The sequence below is a fragment of the Leucopleurus acutus genome (assembly GCF_964270905.1).
Source record: "Leucopleurus acutus genome assembly, chromosome: 17".
Lineage (NCBI taxonomy): Eukaryota > Metazoa > Chordata > Mammalia > Artiodactyla > Delphinidae > Leucopleurus > Leucopleurus acutus.
The window spans coordinates 58,149,522-58,170,391 of NC_139159.1; positions in this window are offsets into that span (position 1 = coordinate 58,149,522).

A 20,870-nucleotide genomic window follows, 5' to 3' on the forward strand; every position below is an offset into this window, starting at 1 on the left:
AGACTTAGGGGACGGGTGAGGGTAAGGGTTAGGGAAAGGGTTAGGGTTAGGGTTCGGGCTAGGGTTACGGTTAGAGGACGGGAAAGGTTTAGGGTCCAGGTGAGGGTACGACAATGCTTTAGGGTGAGCGTTTGTGTGACGGCGCGGGTTAGTATTAGCGTACGGGTTAGGATTAGGGGACGGGTGAGGGTAAGGCTTCAGGGAAGGGTTAGGGTTAGGGTTCGGGCTAGGGTTAGGGTTAGGGGACGGGGACGGTTTAGGGTCCAGTTCCGCATACGACAACGCTTTAGGGTGAGCGTACATGTGAGGGCGCGGTTTAGTGTTAGCGTACCAGTTTGGATTAGGGGACGGGTAAGGGTAAGGCTTCGGGGAAGGGTTACGGTTAAGGTTCGCGCTAGGGTTAGGGTTAGGGGACGGGGACGGTTTAGGGTCCAGGTGAAGGTATGACGACGTTTAAGGGTGAGCGTACGTGTGAGGGCGCGTGTTAGTGTTAGCGTACGACTTAGGCTTATAGGACGGGTGAGGGTAAGGGTTCAGGGAAGGGTTAGGGTTAGGGTTCGGGCTAGGGTTAGGGTTAGGGTACGGGGACTGTTTAGGGTCCACATGAGGGTACGACAACGCTTTAGGGTGAGTGTACCTGTGACGGCGTGGGTTAGTTTTAGCGTACGGGTTAGGATTAAGGGACGGGTGAGGGTAAGGCCCCGGGGAAGGGTTAGGGTTAGGGTTCGGGCTAGGGTTACGGTTAAGGGACGGGGACGGTTTACAGTCCAGGTGAGCCTACGACAACATTTTAGGATGAGCGTACGTTTGAGGGCGCGGGTTAGTGCTAGCGTACGGGTTAGGATTAGGGGACGCGTGAGGGTAAGGGTTCGGGGAAGGGTTAGGGTTAGGGTTTGGGCTAGGGATAGGGTTAGGGTACGGGAACGGTTTAGGGTCCAGGTGAGGGTACGACAACGCTTTAGGGTGAGCTTACGTATGAGGGCGTGGGTTCGTGTTAGCGTACGGGTTAGGATAAGGGGACGGGTGAGGGTAAGGCTTCGGGGAAGGGTTAAGGTTAGGGTTCGGGCTAGGGTTAGGGTTAGGAGACATGGACGGTTTAGGGTCCAGGTGAGGTTACGACAACGCTTTAGGGTAAGTGTACGTGTAAGGGTGAGGGTTAGTGTTAGCGTACGGGTTAGGATTATGTGACAGGTGAGGGTAAAGCTTAGGGGAACGGTTAGGGTTAGGGTTCGGGCTAGGGTTAGGGTTAGGGGATGGGGACGGTTTAGGGTCTAGGTGAGGGTACGACAACGCTTTAGGGTGAGCGTACGTGTGAGGGCGCGGGTTAGTGTTAGCGTACGGGTTAGGATTAGGGGACGGGTGAGGGTAAGGCTTCGGGGAAGTGTTAGTGTTAGGGTTCGGGCTAGGGTTAGGGTTAGCGGACGGGGACGGTTTAGGGTCCAGGTGAGGGTACGACAACGCTTTAGGGTGAGCGTACATGTGAGGACGCGGGTTAGTGTTAGCGTACGGGTTAGGATTAGGGGACGGGTGAGGGTAAGGCTTTGGGGAGGGGTTAGGGTTAGGGTTCGGGCTAGGGTTAGGGTTAGGGGACGGGGACGGTTTAGGGTCCAGGTGAGGATACGACAACACTTTAGGGTGAGCGTACATGTGAGGGCGCGGGTTAGTGTTAGCGTACGGGTTAGGATTAGGGGACGGGTGAGGGTAAGGCTTTGGGGAGGGTTTAGGGTTAGGGTTCGGGCTAGGGTTAGGGTTAGGGGACGGGGACGGTTTAGGGTCCAGGTGAGGATACGACAACACTTTAGGGTGAGCGTACATGTGAGGGCGCGGGTTAGTGTTAGTGTACAGGTTAGGATTATGTGACGGGTGAGGGTAAGGGTTCGGGGAAGAGTTAGGGTTAGGGTTCGGGGTAGGCTCACCGTTAGTGGACGGGGACGGTTTAGGGTCCAGGTGAGTGTACGACAATGTTTTAGGGTGAGCGGACGTGTGAGGGCGCGGGTTAGTTTAAGCGTACAGGTTAGGATTAGGGGACGGGTGAGGGTAAGGCTTCAGGGAAGGGTTAGGGTGAGGGTTCGGGCTAGGGTTAGGGTTAGGGGACGGGGACGTTTTAGGGTCCAGGTGAGGGTATGACAACGCTTTAGTGTGAGTGTACGTGTGAGGGCTTGGGTTAGTGTTAGCGTACGGGTTAGGCTTAGAAGACGGGTGAGGGTAAGGGTTCGGGGAAGGGTTAGGGTTAGGGTTCGGGCTAGAGTTAGGGTGAGATGACGGGAAAGGTTTAGGGTCCAGGTGATGGTACGACAATGCTTTAGGGTGAGCGTTTGTGTGACGGCGCGGGTTAGTGTTAGCGTATGGGTTAGGATTAGGGGACGGGGGAGGGTAAGGCTTCAGGGAAGGGTTAGGGTTAGGGTTCGGGCTAGGGTTAGGGTTAGGTGACGGGGACGGTTTAGGGTTCAGGTGAAGGTACGACAACGCTTTAGGGTGAGTGTACGTGTGAGGGCGCGGGTTAGTGTTAGCGTACGGTTTAGGTTTAGGGGACGGGTGAGGGTAAGGCTTCGGGGAAGGTTTAGGGTTAGGGTTCGGCCTACGGTTAGGTTTAGGGGATGGGGACGGTTTAGGTTCCAGGTGAGGTTATGACAACGCTTTAGGGTGAGTGTACGTGTGAGGGCGCGTGTTAGTGTTAGAGTACGGGTTAGGAGTAGGGGACGGGTGAGGGTAAGGCTTCGGGGAAGGTTTAGGGTTAGGGTTCGGGCTAGGGTTAGGGTTAGGGGACGGGGACGGTTTAGGGTCCAGGTGAGGGTACGACAACGCTTTAGGATGAGCGTATGTGTGAGGGCGTAGGTTAGTGTTAGCGTACGGGTTAGGATTAGGGGACGGGTGAGGTTAAGGGTTCGAGGAAGGGTTAGGGTTAGGGCTCGGGCTAGGGTTCGGGTTAGGGGACGGGGACGGTTTAGGGTCCAGGTGAGGGTACAACAACGCTTTAGGGTGTGCGTACGTGTGAGGGCGCGGATTAGTGTTAGCGTACGGGTTAGGATTATGGGACGGTTGAGGGTAAGGGTTCGGGGAAGGGTTAAGGTAAGGGATCGGACTAGAGTTAGGGTTAGGGGACGAGGACGGTTTAGGGTCCAGGTCCGCATACGAAAACGCTTTAGGGTGAGCGTACATGTGAGGGCGCGGGTTAGTGTTAGCGTACGGGTTAGGATTAGGGGACGGGTGAGGGTAAGGCTTCGGGGAAGGGTTAGGGTTAGGGTTCGGGCTAGGGTTAGGGTTATGGGACGGGGACGGTTTAGGGTCCAGGTGAGGGTTAGACAACGCTTTAGGGTGAGCGTATGTGTGAGGGCGCGGGTTAGTGTTAGCGTACGGGTTAGGATTAGGGGACGGGTGAGGGTAAGGCTTCGGGGAAGTATTAGGGTTAGGGTTCGGGCTAGGGTTATGGTTAGGGGACGGGGACGGTTTAGGGTCCAGGTGAGGGTACGACTACGCTTTAGGGTGAGCGTACGTGTGAGGGCGCGGGTTAGTGTTAGCGTACGGGTTAGGATTAGGGGACGGGTGAGTGTAAGGGTTCGGGTAAGGGTTAGGGTTAGGGTTTGGGCTAGGGATAGGGTTAGGGGACGGGGACGGTTTAGGGTCCAGGTGAAGGTATGACAACGTCTTTTTGTGAGCGTACGTGTGAGAGCGCGGGTTAGTGTTAGCGTACGGGTTACGATTAGGGGACGGGTGAGGGTAAGGCTTCGGGGAAGTGTTAGTGTTAGGGTTCGGGCTAGGGTTAGGGTTAGGGGACGGGGAAGGTTTAGGGTCCAGGTGAGGGTACGACAGCGCTTTAGGGTGAGCGTATGTGTGAGGGCGCGGGTTAGTGTTAGCGTACTGGTTAGGATTAGGGGACGGGTGAGGATAAGGGTTCGGGGAAGGGTTAGGGTTAGGGTTTTGGCTAGGGTTAGGGTTAGGGGACGGGGACGGTTTAGGGTCCAGGTGAGGGTACGACAACGCTTTAGGGTGAGCGTACGTGTGAGGGCGTGGGCTAGTGTGAGCGTACGGTTAGGATTAGGGGACGGGTGAGAGTATGGGTTGGGGGAAGGGTTAGGGTTAGGGTTCGGGCTAGGGTTAGGGTTAGGGTACGGGGACGGTTTAGGGTCCAGGTGAGTTTACGACAACGTTATAGGGTGAGCGTACGTGTGAGGGCGCGGGTTAGTGTTAGCGTACCGGTTCGGATAAGGGGACGGGTAAGGGTAAGGCTTCGGGGAAGGGTTAGGGTTAGGGTTCGGGCTAGGGTTAGGTTTAGGGTTCAGGTGAAAGTATGACAACGTCTTAGTGTGAGCGTACGTGTGAGGGCGCGGGTTAGTGTTAGCGTACGGGTTACGATTAGGGGACGGGTGAGAGTAAGGGTTCGGGGAAGGGTTAGGCTTAGGGTTCGGGCTAGGGTTAGGGTTAGGGGACGGGGACGGTTTAGGGTCCAGATGAGGGTACGACAACGCTTTAGGGTGAGCGTACGTGTGAGGGCGCGGGTTAGTGTTAGCATTCGGTTTAGGATGAGGAGACGGGTGAGGGTAAGGCTTCGGGGAAGGTTTAGGGTTAGGGTTCAGGCTAGGGTTAGGGTTAGGGGACGGGGACGGTTTAGGGTCCAGGTGAGGGTATGACAACGCTTTACGGTGAGCGTACGTGTGAAGGCGCGTGTTCCTGTTAGCGTACGGGTTAGGATAAAGGGACGGGTGAGGGTAAGGCTTCGGGGAAGGGTTATGGTTAGGGTTCGGGCTAGGGTTAGGGTTAGGAGACATGGACGGTTTAGGGTCCAGGTGAGGGTACGACAACGCTTTAGGGTGAGTGTACGTGTGAGGGTGAGGGTTAGTGTTAGCGTACGGGTTAGGATTAGGTGACAGGTGAGGGAAAGGCTTAGGGGAAGGGTTAAGGTTAGGGTTCGGGGTAGGGTTACGGTTAGGGGATGGGGACTGTTTAGGGTCTAGGTGAGGGTACGACAATGCTTTAAGGTGAGCGCATGTGTGAGCGCGTGGGTTAGTGTTAGCGTACGGGTTAGGAGTAGGGGACGGGTGAGGGTAAGGCTTCGGGGAAGGGTTAGGGTTAGGGTTCGGGCTAGGGTTAGGGTTAGGGGACGGGGACGGTTTATGGTCCAGGTGAGGGTACGACAACGCTTTATGGTGAGCGTACGTGTGAGGGCGCGGGTTAGTGTTAGCGTACCGGTTAGGATTAGGGGACGGGTGAGGGTAAGGCTTCGGGGAAGGGTTAGGATTAGGGTTCGGGCTAGGGTTAGGGTTAGGGGACGGGGACGTTTTAGGGTCCAGGTGAGGGTATGACAACGCTTTAGTGTGAGTGTACGTGTGAGGGCTTGGGTTAGTGTTAGCGTACGGGTTAGACTTAGGGGACGGGTGAGGGTAAGGGTTAGGGAAAGGGTTAGGGTTAGGGTTCGGGCTAGGGTTACGGTTAGAGGACGGGAAAGGTTTAGGGTCCAGGTGAGGGTACGACAATGCTTTAGGGTGAGCGTTTGTGTGACGGCGCGGGTTAGTATTAGCGTACGGGTTAGGATTAGGGGACGGGTGAGGGTAAGGCTTCAGGGAAGGGTTAGGGTTAGGGTTCGGGCTAGGGTTAGGGTTAGGGGACGGGGACGGTTTAGGGTCCAGTTCCGCATACGACAACGCTTTAGGGTGAGCGTACATGTGAGGGCGCGGTTTAGTGTTAGCGTACCAGTTTGGATTAGGGGACGGGTAAGGGTAAGGCTTCGGGGAAGGGTTACGGTTAAGGTTCGCGCTAGGGTTAGGGTTAGGGGACGGGGACGGTTTAGGGTCCAGGTGAAGGTATGACGACGTTTAAGGGTGAGCGTACGTGTGAGGGCGCGTGTTAGTGTTAGCGTACGACTTAGGCTTATAGGACGGGTGAGGGTAAGGGTTCAGGGAAGGGTTAGGGTTAGGGTTCGGGCTAGGGTTAGGGTTAGGGTACGGGGACTGTTTAGGGTCCACATGAGGGTACGACAACGCTTTAGGGTGAGTGTACCTGTGACGGCGTGGGTTAGTTTTAGCGTACGGGTTAGGATTAAGGGACGGGTGAGGGTAAGGCCCCGGGGAAGGGTTAGGGTTAGGGTTCGGGCTAGGGTTACGGTTAAGGGACGGGGACGGTTTACAGTCCAGGTGAGCCTACGACAACATTTTAGGATGAGCGTACGTTTGAGGGCGCGGGTTAGTGCTAGCGTACGGGTTAGGATTAGGGGACGCGTGAGGGTAAGGGTTCGGGGAAGGGTTAGGGTTAGGGTTTGGGCTAGGGATAGGGTTAGGGTACGGGAACGGTTTAGGGTCCAGGTGAGGGTACGACAACGCTTTAGGGTGAGCTTACTTATGAGGGCGTGGGTTCGTGTTAGCGTACGGGTTAGGATAAGAGGACGGGTGAGGGTAAGGCTTCGGGGAAGGGTTAAGGTTAGGGTTCGGGCTAGGGTTAGGGTTAGGAGACATGGACGGTTTAGGGTCCAGGTGAGGTTACGACAACGCTTTAGGGTAAGTGTACGTGTAAGGGTGAGGGTTAGTGTTAGCGTACGGGTTAGGATTATGTGACAGGTGAGGGTAAAGCTTAGGGGAACGGTTAGGGTTAGGGTTCGGGCTAGGGTTAGGGTTAGGGGATGGGGACGGTTTAGGGTCTAGGTGAGGGTACGACAACGCTTTAGGGTGAGCGTACGTGTGAGGGCGCGGGTTAGTGTTAGCGTACGGGTTAGGATTAGGGGACGGGTGAGGGTAAGGCTTCGGGGAAGTGTTAGTGTTAGGGTTCGGGCTAGGGTTAGGGTTAGCGGACGGGGACGGTTTAGGGTCCAGGTGAGGGTACGACAACGCTTTAGGGTGAGCGTACATGTGAGGACGCGGGTTAGTGTTAGCGTACGGGTTAGGATTAGGGGACGGGTGAGGGTAAGGCTTTGGGGAGGGGTTAGGGTTAGGGTTCGGGCTAGGGTTAGGGTTAGGGGACGGGGACGGTTTAGGGTCCAGGTGAGGATACGACAACACTTTAGGGTGAGCGTACATGTGAGGGCGCGGGTTAGTGTTAGCGTACGGGTTAGGATTAGGGGACGGGTGAGGGTAAGGCTTTGGGGAGGGTTTAGGGTTAGGGTTCGGGCTAGGGTTAGGGTTAGGGGACGGGGACGGTTTAGGGTCCAGGTGAGGATACGACAACACTTTAGGGTGAGCGTACATGTGAGGGCGCGGGTTAGTGTTAGTGTACAGGTTAGGATTATGTGACGGGTGAGGGTAAGGGTTCGGGGAAGAGTTAGGGTTAGGGTTCGGGGTAGGCTCACCGTTAGTGGACGGGGACGGTTTAGGGTCCAGGTGAGTGTACGACAATGTTTTAGGGTGAGCGGACGTGTGAGGGCGCGGGTTAGTTTAAGCGTACAGGTTAGGATTAGGGGACGGGTGAGGGTAAGGCTTCAGGGAAGGGTTAGGGTGAGGGTTCGGGCTAGGGTTAGGGTTAGGGGACGGGGACGTTTTAGGGTCCAGGTGAGGGTATGACAACGCTTTAGTGTGAGTGTACGTGTGAGGGCTTGGGTTAGTGTTAGCGTACGGGTTAGGCTTAGAAGACGGGTGAGGGTAAGGGTTCGGGGAAGGGTTAGGGTTAGGGTTCGGGCTAGAGTTAGGGTGAGATGACGGGAAAGGTTTAGGGTCCAGGTGATGGTACGACAATGCTTTAGGGTGAGCGTTTGTGTGACGGCGCGGGTTAGTGTTAGCGTATGGGTTAGGATTAGGGGACGGGGGAGGGTAAGGCTTCAGGGAAGGGTTAGGGTTAGGGTTCGGGCTAGGGTTAGGTTTAGGGGACGGGGACGGTTTAGGGTCCAGGTCCGCATATGACAATGCTTTAGGGTGAGCGTACATGTGAGGGCGCGGGTTAGTGTTAGCGTACGGGTTAGGATTAGGTGACGGGTGAGGGTAAGGCTTCGGGGAAGGGTTAGGGTTAGGGTTAGGGCTAGGGTTAGGGTTAGGGGACGGGGACGGTTTAGGGTCCAGGTGAGGGTACGACAACGCTTTAGGGTTAGCGTACGTGTGAGGGCGCGGGTTAGTGTTAGCGTACCAGTTCGGATTAGGGGACATGTTAGGGTAAGGCTTCGGGGAAGGGTTACGGTTAAGGTTCGCGCTAGGGTTAGGGTTAGGGGACGGGGACGGTTTAGGGTCCAGGTGAAGGTATGACAACGTTTTAGGGTGAGCGTACGTGTGAGGGCGCGGGTTAGTGTTAGCGTACGGGTTACGATTATGGGACGGGTGAGGGTAAGGGTTCGGGGAAGGGTTAGGGTTAGGGTTCGGGCTAGGGTTAGGGTTAGGGGACGGGGACTGTTTAGCGTCCACGTGAGGGTACGACAACGCTTTAGGGTGAGTGTACCTGTTAGGGCGCGGGTTAGTGTTAGCTTACGGGTTAGGATTAGGGGACGGGTGAGGGTAAGGCTTCGGGGAAGGGTTAGGGTTAGGTTTCGGGCTAGGGTTACGGTTAAGGGACGGGGACGGTTTATGGTCCAGGTGAGCATACGACAACGGTTTAGGGTGAGCGTACGTGTGAGGGCACGGGTTAGTGTTAGCATACGGGTTAGGATGAGGGGACGGGTGAGGGTAAGGCTTCGGGGAAGGTTCAGGGTTAGGGTTCAGGCTAGGGTTAGGGTTAGGGGACGGGGACGGTTTAGGTTCCAGGTGAGGGTACGACAACGCTTTACGGTGAGCGTACATGTAAGGGCGCGGGTTAGTGTTAGCGTACGGTTTAGGCTTATGGGACGGGTGAGGGTAAGGGTTCGGGGAAGGGTTAGGGTTAGCGTTCGGGCTAGGGTTAGGGTTAGGGTACGGGGAGTGTTTAGGGTCCACGTGAGGGTATGACAATGCTTTAGGGTGAGTGTACCTGTGAGGGCGCGGGTTAGTGTTAGCGTACGGGTTAGGATTAGGGGACGGGTGAGGGTAAGGCTTCGGGGAAGGGTTAGGGTTAGGGTTCAGGCTAGGGTTAGGGTTAGGGGACGGTGACGGCTTAGGGTCCAGGTGAGTGTACGACAACGCTTTAGGGTGAGCGTACTTGTGAGGGCGGGGGTTATTGTTAGCGTAGGGGTTAGGATTAGGGGACGGGTGAGGGTAAGGCTTCGGGGAAATGTTAGGGTTAGGGTTCGGGCTAGGGTTAGGGTTAGGGAACGGGGACGGTGTAGGGTCCAAGTGAGGGTACGACAATGCTTTAGGGTCAGCGTACGTGTGAGGGCGCGGGTTTGCGTTAGCGTACGGGTTAGGATTATGGGACGGGTGAGTGTAAGGCTTCGGGGAAGGGTTAGGGTTAGGGTTCGGGCTAGGGTTAAGGTTAGGGGACGGGATCGGTTTAGGGCCCAGGTGAGGGTACGACAGCGCTTTAAGGTGAGCGTACGTGTGAGGGCGCGTGTTAGTGTTAGCGTACGGCTTAGGCTTATAGGACGGGTGACGGTAAGGTTTCGGGAAAGGGTTAGGGTTAGGGTTCGGGCTAGGGTTAGGGTTAGGGTACGGGGACTGTTTAGGGTCCACATGAGTGTACGACAACGCTTTAGGGTGAGTGTACCTGTGAGGGCGTGGGTTAGTGTTAGCGTACGAGTTAGGATTAGGTGACGGGTGAGGGTAAGGGTTCCGGGAAGGGTTAGGGTTAGGGTTCGGGGTAGGCTCACCGTTAGGGGACGGGGACGGTTTAGGGTCCAGGTGAGGGTACGACAACGCTTTAGGGTGAGCGTACGTGTGAGGGCGCGGGATAGTGTTAGCGTACGATTTAGGCTTATGGGACGGGTGAGGGTAAGGTTTCGGGGAAGGGTTAGGGTTAGCGTTCGGGCTAGGGTTAGGGTTAGGCGACGGGGACTGTTTAGGGTCCACGTGAGGGTATGACAACGCTTTAGGGTGAGTGTACCTGTGAGGGCGCGGGTTAGTGTTAGCGTACGAGTTAGGATTAGGAGACGGGTGAGGGTAAGGCTTCGGGGAAGGGTTAGGTTTAGGGTTCGGGCTAGGGTTATGCTTAAGGGACGGGGACGGTTTACGGTCCAGGTGAGCATACGAAAACGCTTTAGGGTGAGCGTACGTGTGAGGGCGCGGGTTAGTGTTAGCATTCGGTTTAGGATGAGGAGACGGGTGAGGGTAAGGCTTCAGGGAAGGTTTAGGGTTAGGGTTCGGGCTAGGGTTAGGGTTAGGGGACGGGGACGGTTTAGGGTCCAGTTGAGGGTATGACAACGCTTTACCGTGAGCGTACGTGTGAGGGCGAGTGTTCGTGTTAGCGTACGGGTTAGGATAACGGGACGGGTGAGGGTAAGGCTTCGGGGAAGGGTTATGGTTAGGGTTCGGGCTAGGGTTAGGGTTAGGAGACATGGACGGTTTAGGGTCCAGGTGAGGGTACGACAACGCTTTAGGGTGAGCGTACGTGTGAGGGCGCGGGTTAGTGTTAGCGTACGGGTTACGATTAGGGGACGGGTGAGGGTAAGGGATCGGGGAATTGTTAGGGTTAGGGTTCGGGCTAGGGTTAGGGTTAGGGGACGGGGACGGTTTAGGGTCCAGGTGAGGGGACAACAACGCTTTAGGGTGAGCGTACGTGTGAGGGTGCGGATTAGTGTTAGCGTACGGGTTAGGATTAGGTGACGGTTGAGGGTAAGGGTTCGGGAAGGGTTAGGGTTAGGGTTCGGACTAGGGTTAGGGTTAGGGGACAAGGACGGTTTAGGGTCCAGGTCCGCATACGAAAACGCTTTAGGGTGAGCGTACATGTGAGGGCGCGGGTTAGTGTTAGCGTACGGTTTAGGATTAGGCGACGTGTGAGGTTAAGGGTTCGGGGAAGGTTTAGGGTTAGGGTTCGGGCTACGGTTAGGGTTAGGGGACGGGGACGGTTTAGGGTCCAGGTCCGCATATGACAACTCTTTAGGGTGAGCGTACATGTGAGGGCGCGGGTTAGTGTTAGCGTACGGGTTAGGATTAGTTGTCGGGTGAGGGTAAGGCTTCGGCGAAGGGTTAGGGTTGGGGTTAGGGCTAGGGTTAGTGTTAGGGGACGAGGACGGTTTAGGGTCCAGGTGAAGGTATGACAACGTCTTTGTGTGAGCGTACGTGTGAGAGCGCGGGTTAGTGTTAGCGTACGGGTTACGATTAGGGGACGGGTGAGGGTAAGGGTTCGGGGAAGGGTTACAGTTAGGGTTCGGGCTAGGGTTAGGGTTAGGGGACGGGGACTGTTTAGGGTCCATGTGAGGGTACGACAACTCTTTAGGGTGAGTGTACCTGTGAGGGCGCGGGTTAGTGTTAGCGTACGGGTTAGGATTAGGGGACGGGTGAGGGTAAGGCTTCGAGGAAGGGTTAGGGTTAGGGTTCGGGCTAGGGTTACGGTTAAGGGATGGGGACGGTTTACGGTCCAGGTGAGCGTACGACAACGCTTTAGGGTGAGCGTACGTGTGAGGGCGAGGGTTAGTGTTAGCATACGGGTTAGGATGAGGGGACGGTTGAGGGTAAGGCTTCGGGGAAGGTTTAGGGTTAGGGTTCGGGCTAGGGTTAGGGTTAGGGGACGGGGACGGTTTAGGGTCCAGGTGAGGGTACGACAACGCTTTAGGGTGAGCGTACGTGTGAGGGCGCGGGTTAGTGTTAGCGTACGGTTTAGGCTTATGGGACGGGTGAGGGTAAGGTTTCGGGGAAGGGTTAGAGTTAGCGTTCGGGCTAGGGTTAGGGTTAGGGTACGGGGACTGTTTAGGGTCCACGTGAGGGTATGACAACGTTTTAGGGTGAGTGTACCTGTGAGGGCGCGGGTTAGTTTTAGCGTACGGGTTAGGATTAGGGGACGGGTGAGGGTAAGGCTTCGGGGAAGTGTTAGTGTTAGGGTTCGGGCTAGGGTTAGGGTTAGCGGACGGGGACGGTTTAGGGTCCAGGTGAGGGTACGACAACGCTTTAGGGTGAGCGTACATGTGAGGACGCGGGTTAGTGTTAGCGTACGGGTTAGAATTAGGGGACGGGTGAGGGTAAGGCTTTGGGGAGGGGTTAGGGTTAGGGTTCGGGCTAGGGTTAGGGTTAGGGGACGGGGACGGTTTAGGGTCCAGGTGAGGATACGACAACACTTTAGGGTGAGCGTACGTGTGAGAGCGCGGGTTAGTGTTAGCGTACGGGTTAGGATTAGGGGACGGGTTAGGGTAAGCCTTTGGGGAGGGTTTAGGGTTAGGGTTCGGGCTAGGGTTAGGGTTAGGGGACGGGGACGGTTTAGGGTCCAGGTGAGGATACGAGAACACTTTAGGGTGAGCGTACGTGTGAGGGCGCGGGTTAGTGTTAGTGTACAGGTTAGGATTATGTGACGGGTGAGGGTAATAGTTCGGGGAAGGGTTAGGGTTAGGGTTCGGGGTAGGCTCACCGTTAGGGGACAGGGAAGGTTTAGGGTCCAGGTGAGTGTACGACAATGTTTTAGGGTGAGCGGACGTGTGAGGGAGCGGGTTAGTTTAAGCGTACAGGTTAGGATTAGGGGACGGGTGAGGGTAAGGCTTCAGGGAAGGGTTAGGGTGAGGGTTCGGGCTAGGGTTAGGGATAGGGGACGGGGACGTTTTAGGGTCCAGGTGAGGGTATGACAACGCTTTAGTGTGAGTGTACGTGTGAGGGCTTGGGTTAGTGTTAGCGTACGGGTTAGGCTTAGAAGACGGGTGAGGGTAAGGGTTCGGGGAAGGGTTAGGGTTAGGGTTCGGGCTAGAGTTAGGGTTAGATGACGGGAAAGGTTTAGGGTCCAGGTGATGGTACGACAATGCTTTAGGATGAGCGTTTGTGTGACGGTGCGGGTTAGTGTTAGCGTATGGGTTAGGATTAGGGGACGGGGGAGGGTAAGGCTTCAGGGAAGGGTTAGGGTTAGGGTTCGGGCTAGGGTTAGGGTTAGGGGACGGGGACGGTTTAGGGTCCAGGTCCGCATACGACAACGCTTTAGGGTGAGCATACATGTGAGGGCGCGGGTTAGTGTTAGCGTATGGGTTAGGATTAGGTGACGGGTGAGGGTAAGGCTTCGGGGAAGGGTTAGGGTTAGGGTTAGGGCTAGGGTTAGGGTTAGGGGACGGGGACAGTTTAGGGTCCAGGTGAGGGTACGACAACGCTTTAGGGTAAGCGTACGTGTGAGGGCGCGGGTTAGTGTTAGCGTACCAGTTCGGATTAGGGGACGGGTAAGGGTAAGGCTTCGGGGAAGCGTTACCGTTCAGGTTCGCGCTAGGGTTAGGGTTAGGGGACGGGGACGGTTTAGGGTCCACGTGAGGGTACGACAACGCTTTAGGGTGAGTGTACCTGTTAGGGCGCGGGTTAGTGTTAGCGTACGGGTTAGGATTAGGGGACGGGTGAGGGTAAAGCTTCGGGGAAGGGTTAGGGTTAGGGTTCGGGCTAGGGTTACGGTTAAGGGACGGGGACGGTTTATGGTCCAGGTGAGCATACGACAACGGTTTAGGGTGAGCGTACGTGTTAGGGCACAGGTTAGTGTTAGCATACGGGTTAGGATGAGGGGACGGGTGAGGGTAAGGCTTCGGGGAAGGTTTAGGGTTAGGGTTCAGGCTAAGGTTAGGGTTAGGGGACGGGGACGGTTTAGGGTCCAGGTGAGGGTACGACAACGCTTTAGGGTGAGCGTACATGTGAGGGCGCGGGTTAGTGTTAGCGTACGGTTTAGGCTTATGGGACGGGTGAGGGTAAGGGTTCGGGGAAGGGTTAGGGTTAGCGTTCGGGCTAGGGTTAGGGTTAGGGTACGGGGAGTGTTTAGGGTCCACGTTTGGGTATGACAATGCTTTAGGGTGAGTGTACCTGTGAGGGCGCGGGTTAGTGTTAGCGTACGGGTTAGGATTAGGGGACGGGTGAGGGTAAGGCTTCGGGGAAGGGTTAGGGTTACGGTTCGGGCTAGGGTTAGGGTTAGGGGACGGGGACGGTTTAGGGTCCAGGTGAGGGTACGACAACGCTTTAGGATGAGCGTACGTTTGAGGGCGCGGGTTAGTGTTAGCGTACGGTTTAGGATTAGGGGACGGGTGAGGGTTAGGCTTCGGGGAAGGTTTAGGGTTAGGGTTCAGGCTAGGGTTAGGGTTTGGGGATGGGGACGGTTTAGGGTCCAGGTGAGGTTATGACAACGCTTTAGGGTGAGCGTACGTGAGAGGGCGCGTGTTAGTGTTAGCGTACGGGTTAGGAGTAGGGGACGGGTGAGGGTAAGGCTTCGGGGAAGGGTTAGGGTTAGGGTTCAGGCAAGGGTTATGGTTAGGGGACGGGGACGGTTTAGGGTCCAGGTCCACATACGACAACGCTTTAGGGTGAGCGTACATGTGAGGGCGCAGGTTAGTGTTAGTGTACGGGTTAGGATTAGCTGACGGGTGAGGGTAAGGCTTCGGAGAAGGGTTAGAGTTAGGGTTAGGGTTAGGGTTAGGGGATGGGGACGGTTTAGGGTCCAGGTGAGGGTATGACAACGCTTTAGGGTCTGCGTAAGTGTGAGGGCGCGTGTTAGTGTTAGCGTACGGGTTAGGAGTAGGGTACGGGTGAGGGTAAGGCTTCGGGGAAGTGTTAGGGTTAGGGTTCGGGCTAGTGTTAGGGTTAGGGGACGGGGACGGTTTAGGGTCCAGGTGAGGGTACGACAACGCTTTAGGGTGAGCGTACTTGTGAGGGCGGGGGTAAGTGTTAGCGTACGGGTTAGGATTAGGGGACGGGTGAGGGTAAGGCTTCGGGGAAGTGTTAGGGTTAGGGCTCGGGATAGGGTTAGGGTTAGGGGACCGGGACGGTTTAGGGTCCAGGTGAGGGTAAGACAATGCTTTACGGTGAGCGTACGTGTGAGGGCGCGGGTTAGTGTTAGCGTACGGGCTAGGATTAGGGGACGGGTGAGGGTAAGGCTTCGGGGAAGTGTTAGGGTTAGGGTTCGGGCTAGGGTTAGGGTTAGGGGACGGGGACGGTTTAAGGTCCAGGAGATGGTACGACAACGCTTTAGGGTGAGCGTACGTTTGAGGGCGCGGGTTAGTGTTAGCGTACGGTTTAGGATTAGGGGACGGGTGAGGGTAAGGCTTCGGGGAAGGTTTAGGGTTAGGGTTCGGGCTAGGGTTAGGGTTAGAGGATGGGGACGGTTTAGGGTCCAGGTGAGGTTATGACAACGCTTTAGGGTGAGCGTACGTGTGAGGGCGCGTGTTAGTGTTAGCGTACGGGTTAGGAGTAGGGGACGGGTGAGGGTAAGGCTTCGGGGAAGGGTTAGGGTTAGGGTTCGGGCTAGGGTTAGGGTTAGGGGACGCGGACGGTTTAGGGTCCAGGTGAGGGTACGACAACGCTTTAGGGTGAGCGTACGTGTGAGGGCGTGGGTTAGTGTTACCGTACGGGTTAGGATTAGTGGACGGGTGAGGTTAAGGTTTCGGGGAAGGCTTAGGTTTAGGGTTCGGGCTAGGGTTAGGGTTAGGGGACGGGGACGGTTTAGGGTCCAGGTCCGCATATGACAACGCTTTAGGGTGAGCGTACATGTGAGGGCGCGGGTTAGTGTTAGCGTACGGGTTAGGATTAGGTGACGGGTGAGGGTAAGGCTTCGGGGAAGGGTTAGGGTTAGGGTTCGGGCTAGGGTTAGGGTTAGGGGACGGGGACGGTTTAGGGTCCAGGTGAAGATATGACAACGTCTTTGTGTGAGCGTACGTGTGAGAGCGCGGGTTAGTGTTAGCGTACGGGTTACGATTAGGGGACGGGTGAGGGTAAGGCTTCGGGGAAGGTTTAGGGTTAGGGTTCGGGCTAGGGTTACGGTTAGGGGACGGGGACGGTTTAGGGTCCAGGTGAGGGTACGACAACGCTTTAGGGTGAGCGTACGTGTGAGGGCGCGGGATAGTGTTAGCGTACGATTTAGGCTTATGGGACGGGTGAGGGTAAGGTTTCGGGGAAGGGTTAGGGTTAGCGTTCGGGCTAGGGTTAGGGTTAGGCGACGGGGACTGTTTAGGGTCCACGTGAGGGTATGACAACGCTTTAGGGTGAGTGTACCTGTGAGGGCGCGGGTTAGTGTTAGCGTACGGGTTAGGATTAGGAGACGGGTGAGGGTAAGGCTTCGGGGAAGGGTTAGGTTTAGGGTTCGGGCTAGGGTTACGCTTAAGGGACGGGGACGGTTTACGGTCCAGGTGAGCATACGAAAACGCTTTAGGGTGAGCGTACGTGTGAGGGCGCGGGTTAGTGTTAGCATTCGGTTTAGGATGAGGAGACGGGTGAGGGTAAGGCTTCAGGGAAGGTTTAGGGTTAGGGTTCGGGCTAGGGTTAGGGTTAGGGGACGGGGACGGTTTAGGGTCCAGTTGAGTGTATGACAACGCTTTACGGTGAGCGTACGTGTGAGGGCGAGTGTTCGTGTTAGCGTACGGGTTAGGATAACGGGACGGGTGAGGGTAAGGCTTCGGGGAAGGGTTATGGTTAGGGTTCGGGCTAGGGTTAGGGTTAGGAGACATGGACGGTTTAGGGTCCAGGTGAGGGTACGACAACGCTTTAGGGTGAGCGTACGTGTGAGGGCGCGGGTCAGTGTTAGCGTACGGGTTACGATTAGGGGACGGGTGAGGGTAAGGGATCGGGGAATTGTTAGTGTTAGGGTTCGGGCTAGGGTTAGGGTTAGGGGACGGGGACGGTTTAGGGTTCAGGTGAGGGTACAACAACGCTTTAGGGTGAGCGTACGTGTGAGGGTGCGGATTAGTGTTAGCGTACGGGTTAGGATTAGGTGACGGTTGAGGGTAAGGGTTCGGGAAGGGTTAGGGTTAGGGTTCGGACTAGGGTTAGGGTTAGGGGACAAGGACGGTTTAGGGTCCAGGTCCGCATACGAAAACGCTTTAGGGTGAGCGTACATGTGAGGGCGCGGGTTAGTGTTAGCGTACGGTTTAGGATTAGGCGACGTGTGAGGTTAAGGGTTCGGGGAAGGTTTAGGGTTAGGGTTCGGGCTAGGGTTAGGGTTAGGGGACGGGGACGGTTTAGGGTCCAGGTCCGCATATGACAACTCTTTAGGGTGAGCGTACATGTGAGGGCGCGGGTTAGTGTTAGCGTACGGGTTAGGATTAGTTGTCGGGTGAGGGTAAGGCTTCGGGGAAGGGTTAGGGTTGGGGTTAGGGCTAGGGTTAGGGTTAGGGGACGAGGACGGTTTAGGGTCCAGGTGAAGGTATGACAACGTCTTTGTGTGAGCGTACGTGTGAGAGCGCGGGTTAGTGTTAGCGTACGGGTTACGATTAGGGGACGGGTGAGGGTAAGGGTTCGGGGAAGGGTTACAGTTAGGGTTCGGGCTAGGGTTAGGGTTAGGGGACGGGGACTGTTTAGGGTCCATGTGAGGGTACGACAACTCTTTAGGGTGAGTGTACCTGTGAGGGCGCGGGTTAGTGTTAGCGTACGGGTTAGGATTAGGGGACGGGTGAGGGTAAGGCTTCGAGGAAGGGTTAGGGTTAGGGTTCGGGCTAGGGTTACGGTTAAGGGATGGGGACGGTTTACGGTCCAGGTGAGCGTACGACAACGCTTTAGGGTGAGCGTACGTGTGAGGGCGAGGGTTAGTGTTAGCATACGGGTTAGGATGAGGGGACGGTTGAGGGTAAGGCTTCGGGGAAGGTTTAGGGTTAGGGTTCGGGCTAGGGTTAGGGTTAGGGGACGGGGACGGTTTAGGGTCCAGGTGAGGGTACGACAACGCTTTAGGGTGAGCGTACGTGTGAGGGCGCGGGTTAGTGTTAGCGTACGGTTTAGGCTTATGGGACGGGTGAGGGTAAGGTTTCGGGGAAGGGTTAGAGTTAGCGTTCGGGCTAGGGTTAGGGTTAGGGTACGGGGACTGTTTAGGGTCCACGTGAGGGTATGACAACGTTTTAGGGTGAGTGTACCTGTGAGGGCGCGGGTTAGTTTTAGCGTACGGGTTAGGATTAGGGGACGGGTGAGGGTAAGGCTTCGGGGAAGTGTTAGTGTTAGGGTTCGGGCTAGGGTTAGGGTTAGCGGACGGGGACGGTTTAGGGTCCAGGTGAGGGTACGACAACGCTTTAGGGTGAGCGTACATGTGAGGACGCGGGTTAGTGTTAGCGTACGGGTTAGAATTAGGGGACGGGTGAGGGTAAGGCTTTGGGGAGGGGTTAGGGTTAGGGTTCGGGCTAGGGTTAGGGTTAGGGGACGGGGACGGTTTAGGGTCCAGGTGAGGATACGACAACACTTTAGGGTGAGCGTACGTGTGAGAGCGCGGGTTAGTGTTAGCGTACGGGTTAGGATTAGGGGACGGGTTAGGGTAAGCCTTTGGGGAGGGTTTAGGGTTAGGGTTCGGGCTAGGGTTAGGGTTAGGGGACGGGGACGGTTTAGGGTCCAGGTGAGGATACGAGAACACTTTAGGGTGAGCGTACGTGTGAGGGCGCGGGTTAGTGTTAGTGTACAGGTTAGGATTATGTGACGGGTGAGGGTAATAGTTCGGGGAAGGGTTAGGGTTAGGGTTCGGGGTAGGCTCACCGTTAGGGGACGGGGACGGTTTAGGGTCCAGGTGAGTGTACGACAATGTTTTAGGGTGAGCGGACGTGTGAGGGAGCGGGTTAGTTGAAGCGTACAGGTTAGGATTAGGGGACGGGTGAGGGTAAGGCTTCAGGGAAGGGTTAGGGTGAGGGTTCGGGCTAGGGTTAGGGATAGGGGACGGGGACGTTTTAGGGTCCAGGTGAGGGTATGACAACGCTTTAGTGTGAGTGTACGTGTGAGGGCTTGGGTTAGTGTTAGCGTACGGGTTAGGCTTAGAAGACGGGTGAGGGTAAGGGTTCGGGGAAGGGTTAGGGTTAGGGTTCGGGCTAGAGTTAGGGTTAGATGACGGGAAAGGTTTAGGGTCCAGGTGATGGTACGACAATGCTTTAGGATGAGCGTTTGTGTGACGGTGCGGGTTAGTGTTAGCGTATGGGTTAGGATTAGGGGACGGGGGAGGGTAAGGCTTCAGGGAAGGGTTAGGGTTAGGGTTCGGGCTAGGGTTAGGGTTAGGGGACGGGGACGGTTTAGGGTCCAGGTCCGCATACGACAACGCTTTAGGGTGAGCATACATGTGAGGGCGCGGGTTAGTGTTAGCGTATGGGTTAGGATTAGGTGACGGGTGAGGGTAAGGCTTCGGGGAAGGGTTAGGGTTAGGGTTAGGGCTAGGGTTAGGGTTAGGGGACGGGGACAGTTTAGGGTCCAGGTGAGGGTACGACAACGCTTTAGGGTAAGCGTACGTGTGAGGGCGCGGGTTAGTGTTAGCGTACCAGTTCGGATTAGGGGACGGGTAAGGGTAAGGCTTCGGGGAAGCGTTACCGTTCAGGTTCGCGCTAGGGTTAGGGTTAGGGGACGGGGACGGTTTAGGGTCCACGTGAGGGTACGACAACGCTTTAGGGTGAGTGTACCTGTTAGGGCGCGGGTTAGTGTTAGCGTACGGGTTAGGATTAGGGGACGGGTGAGGGTAAAGCTTCGGGGAAGGGTTAGGGTTAGGGTTCGGGCTAGGGTTACGGTTAAGGGACGGGGACGGTTTATGGTCCAGGTGAGCATACGACAACGGTTTAGGGTGAGCGTACGTGTTAGGGCACAGGTTAGTGTTAGCATACGGGTTAGGATGAGGGGACGGGTGAGGGTAAGGCTTCGGGGAAGGTTTAGGGTTAGGGTTCAGGCTAAGGTTAGGGTTAGGGGACGGGGACGGTTTAGGGTCCAGGTGAGGGTACGACAACGCTTTAGGGTGAGCGTACATGTGAGGGCGCGGGTTAGTGTTAGCGTACGGTTTAGGCTTATGGGACGGGTGAGGGTAAGGGTTCGGGGAAGGGTTAGGGTTAGCGTTCGGGCTAGGGTTAGGGTTAGGGTACGGGGAGTGTTTAGGGTCCACGTTTGGGTATGACAATGCTTTAGGGTGAGTGTACCTGTGAGGGCGCGGGTTAGTGTTAGCGTACGGGTTAGGATTAGGGGACGGGTGAGGGTAAGGCTTCGGGGAAGGGTTAGGGTTACGGTTCGGGCTAGGGTTAGGGTTAGGGGACGGGGACGGTTTAGGGTCCAGGTGAGGGTACGACAACGCTTTAGGATGAGCGTACGTTTGAGGGCGCGGGTTAGTGTTAGCGTACGGTTTAGGATTAGGGGACGGGTGAGGGTTAGGCTTCGGGGAAGGTTTAGGGTTAGGGTTCAGGCTAGGGTTAGGGTTTGGGGATGGGGACGGTTTAGGGTCCAGGTGAGGTTATGACAACGCTTTAGGGTGAGCGTACGTGAGAGGGCGCGTGTTAGTGTTAGCGTACGGGTTAGGAGTAGGGGACGGGTGAGGGTAAGGCTTCGGGGAAGGGTTAGGGTTAGGGTTCAGGCAAGGGTTATGGTTAGGGGACGGGGACGGTTTAGGGTCCAGGTCCACATACGACAACGCTTTAGGGTGAGCGTACATGTGAGGGCGCAGGTTAGTGTTAGTGTACGGGTTAGGATTAGCTGACGGGTGAGGGTAAGGCTTCGGAGAAGGGTTAGAGTTAGGGTTAGGGTTAGGGTTAGGGGATGGGGACGGTTTAGGGTCCAGGTGAGGGTATGACAACGCTTTAGGGTCTGCGTAAGTGTGAGGGCGCGTGTTAGTGTTAGCGTACGGGTTAGGAGTAGGGTACGGGTGAGGGTAAGGCTTCGGGGAAGTGTTAGGGTTAGGGTTCGGGCTAGTGTTAGGGTTAGGGGACGGGGACGGTTTAGGGTCCAGGTGAGGGTACGACAACGCTTTAGGGTGAGCGTACTTGTGAGGGCGGGGGTAAGTGTTAGCGTACGGGTTAGGATTAGGGGACGGGTGAGGGTAAGGCTTCGGGGAAGTGTTAGGGTTAGGGCTCGGGATAGGGTTAGGGTTAGGGGACCGGGACGGTTTAGGGTCCAGGTGAGGGTAAGACAATGCTTTACGGTGAGCGTACGTGTGAGGGCGCGGGTTAGTGTTAGCGTACGGGCTAGGATTAGGGGACGGGTGAGGGTAAGGCTTCGGGGAAGTGTTAGGGTTAGGGTTCGGGCTAGGGTTAGGGT